Raw genomic sequence first — 3,880 nt, forward strand, 5'->3', positions numbered from 1 at the left:
ATCCATAAAATATTCGTGGTAGCTTAGAAAATTATGATTCTTTTTGCAATAGCTTAGTAATATTGCTAAGGACCGCGGGGCAAAGTTTTAGAATTTTTAGAGCTTGTTTGGGTAGTTTTTGCAAAAATGATCAATTATAAGGACTAAATTGAAATTTTACATATTGTGATGGATGACTGATTTAATGGGCCCAGGAGGGGCTGTGTGATATGATTGAGCTGTGGATATATGGATTGTGAGTATAGAAGTGTGTTTTGAGCACTTTTGCAGGTTGGGTAGGTCCTAGGTATAGGGGAGACTCTGCCGGATTTTCGGCACGACTTAGGACGTAATTGGTCTTTTCTTGAATTGTATTGAGTCATTTGTATTAAATAATTGTAATATAATTTTCAGGTGAGCCGGGACAGCCTTCTTCCTCCGCCGAGCCGCCACAGTGATTGTCGTCAAGTCTGTGAGTAAAATATTAATTTTAATTGTAATTTCGATATTATTATATGTTCAGCATGCCCATGCATCACTTATATGCATATATTTATGTAGTTAAACTCTAGGCACGATTTATGTTGCATTTATAACTGTTAACGTGCCATGAATGTTGTTGTGGTAATTTGGAGCAGTGTGCGTGCGTTGGTATGCTTGTGATGTGGTGTGGACTATGGACAGGACGGGTAGTCACGGCTTGAGTTCTTCGCTGGGACCCGATCCTTCGAGGGGTAGTCACGGCTTGAGTTCTTCGCTGGGACCCTCGATTTGGTTTATTAAGCGAAAGTCCGGCTTGAGTTCTTCGCTGGTACCAGGTTGCATTTAAGAGAGCTATATAGGGGATCAGCTCCCATATATTATGATTGATGCTACAGGGTGCGTGAGTGCTCCAAATTACCTTTTTGATGTTATGATGTGAAAATGTTGTGTATGTTGCATTTCACTCTACAGGGTGCATTAGTTTCAAATAGTTATAGAGATTATGGTTAAAATTGATATTTTACTCTCTGAGTCGAACGCTCACTCCTGTTCAAAAATTTTTACAGGCCACAGGAGGATATTTTTATTTATTTTAAATTGCAATAAAAAATTCATTGAGTGTAAATTAAATAGAATTTAAGAATTTAAAATTTATATAAATTCTAAAACTAATTTAAATAATAAAAATTTAAAATAATTAATTTTTAATAGCTAATTGAATTTTGTTTTTTATTGTCATATTAACAAACCATAGAGGGCATTTTGGGTAATGTTAATTGTAACAACCCAGAAAAAAAAAAATGATGATTTGACTGTTGGCGTGTGACCGTGGGTTTCCACTGTCACTGCCAACATTTATTAAAAAAAAAAAAAAAAAAAAAATCAAAAACGGGAGGAGGAAGCCCCCCCCCCCATTTCTGTTCTCTCCCTCTCCTTTCCTCTCTTCTTCTTCTTCCTTTCTCCGGTGACCGGCCGGCGACGTCCCAAGCAGTTCCCCACCCGGCCGGCGACCCTCCGGCGACGGCCAGATCACTAGAAAACGGCGGCAAGAGAGGGAGAAAAGAGAGAAAACGCGCGCACAGTGAGCAGCGGCTTTCCGGCGCGATTCCGGCTTCATCCGACGTCCGATCGAGGCATTTCCGGTGGCGTTGGAAAGCTTGTTCCGAGAGCTTTCTTTTGATACCAATTTTGAAGCAAATGGATGTCGGATGAGTGAGATATGGAGGAGAGAAGTTTCGGGTTTTTCAAGCTTTTTCGTCAGATCTATGACGATCCGACCGTTGGATCGACGATCCGAGACCACATATGGACTGAGGAAGAGGAGAGGAACATGGTGGTATGATCAGACCTGGCAAATGTCGCTGGCGACGGCGTGGCCACCGCGGCGCGGTGGTGGTGCCGTGATGGCTCCGATGAGCTCTGGAGATGGTTCAACTTCCAGAGGCTTCCTCATAAATTTTTGGAATTTTTGAGACACAGATAAACTTCGGGTAAGACAATTTCTATTATTTCTCTGTCTGTGGAGCATAAATACAGTGTTTCTTAAACAGAAAAAATTGGAGAAAAATTCTAAGAAAAATATATGATGAAAGTAAAATTATTTGGAGATATTCTATGGTGTTTGTTGAATTTTTGAGTGATTGTAGAATATTTTTGAAAAATATAGATAGATTTTAGTTAGATTTTTAGCATATGGGCATATAAGATTATTTGAAATTAAGATAATTAAATTTTATATAATTGGTTGAAGCTTGAGGATGGAAGTTTAAATATGTAAATATTTAATTGGGTTGAATTAAGAATACGTTAGATGTTGAAAACTTATGGAATCGAGTAAAATTCTTGAATAAAATATTCATGGGTGATTAGAAAATTACAATTCATTTTGCAATAGCCTTATAATATTATTAAGGACCGCGGGGCAAAATTTTAGAATTTTTAGAGCTTGTTTGAGTGGATTTTTGAAAAATGTCAATTATAGGGACTAAAACATAATTTTTAAGATTTTAAGTATTGTCTGATTTGGAGGGCCCAGGAGGGGCCATGTGATATTGATGAGATGTGATTGTGGAAATTGAGAATTTAGAAGTGTTATTTGAGCCTTTTTGCAGGTTGGGTAGGTCCCAGGTATAGGGGAAACTCTGCCGGATTTCCGGCATGAATTAGGCTGTCTATTGCCTCTTTAGAGTTTTATCTTAACTTAGTACTAATAAATTTATAATTTAATTATTAGGTGATCGAGGTCAGCTATTTTCTGCATCCAGCAGCCACAATAGTCATCGATGTACTGTGAGTAAAATGTTAATTTTAATTGTAATTTCGATATTATTATATGTTCAAGCATGCCCATGCATCACTTATATGCATATATTTATGTAGTTAAACCCTAGGCACGATTTATGTTGCATTCATAACTGTTAGCATGCCATGGATGTTGTTGTGGTAATTTAGAGCAGTGTGCGTGTGTTGGCGTGCGTGTGATGAGGTGTGGACTATGGATAGGACGGGTAGACACGGCTTGAGGGACCCGGTCCTTCGGGGTAGACACGGCTTGAGTTCTTCGCTGGGACCCCGATTTGGTTATTAAGTGGAAGTCCGAAAGTGAGTTCTTCACGGCACGGAGTTGGATTTAAGAGAGCTGTATAGGGGATCAGCTCCCATATATTATGATTGATGTTACAGGGCGCGTGAGTGCTCCAAATTACCTTTTTGATGTTATGATGTGAAAATGTTGTTGATGTTGCATTTCACTCTGCAGGGTGCATTAGTTTTAGATAGTTCTAGAGATTATGGTTAAAATTGATATTTTACTCTCTGAGTCGAACGCTCACTCCTGTTCAATATTTTTCCCAGGCCACAGGAGGAGTTATTTTACAGAGCAACCTGTTTTCTTCCTCGTAGGTTTAACGTCGATTATTTAATTGTTTTACTATCTTTTCTAAATTTAAAATCTAGAACTCCGCATGTGTTAGTAATAGTATGGACCTTGTTAGAAATGGTGTTAATTTAAATTTTTGAAATTAATAAATGGAGATTTGTATGGTATTTAAATGGTTATAAATGAGGTAACAGGGTTGAGCTGGGCTCCCCTAATTTTTGTTTCTGATAATTTTTGGGCTAAGTTGGCCCGAAATAAAATTTTAACAGTTTAATTTAAATTATTTTTATATGCATATTGGGCCAAAATTGTGGGCTTGGTTATGGGTTGAGGAATAGTTAGGCTTACTACAGGCCTCGAGGGCTTTAGGCTGGCCCAGGTCCTAGTGCCGGTCCGACCCATAGGTTGGGTCGTGACATTAATGTTCCTTCCTCTCTTTATACATTTATATATAACTGGTTTTTACCTTGATATACATTGTACATTGATTTACTCGTTATTTAATTTTTTTTTATAATTTTTTTTAAATTTTTTTATATA

At 37.7% G+C, this 3,880-nt stretch overlaps 1 long non-coding RNA gene across 1 annotated transcript; it reads left to right on the plus strand.

Annotated features, from left to right (window-relative positions):
• The first annotated feature begins 1,866 nt into the window (after positions 1 to 1,866).
• On the plus strand, positions 1,867 to 3,473 carry LOC131175461 (uncharacterized). Its single transcript, XR_009145665.1, has 3 exons — positions 1,867 to 1,952; positions 2,696 to 2,751; positions 3,316 to 3,473. It is a non-coding gene; the product is annotated as an uncharacterized LOC131175461 (long non-coding RNA).
• The last annotated feature ends 407 nt before the right edge of the window (positions 3,474 to 3,880 follow it).

The sequence above is a fragment of the Hevea brasiliensis genome, chromosome 17 (genome assembly GCF_030052815.1).
Source record: "Hevea brasiliensis isolate MT/VB/25A 57/8 chromosome 17, ASM3005281v1, whole genome shotgun sequence".
Lineage (NCBI taxonomy): Eukaryota > Viridiplantae > Streptophyta > Magnoliopsida > Malpighiales > Euphorbiaceae > Hevea > Hevea brasiliensis.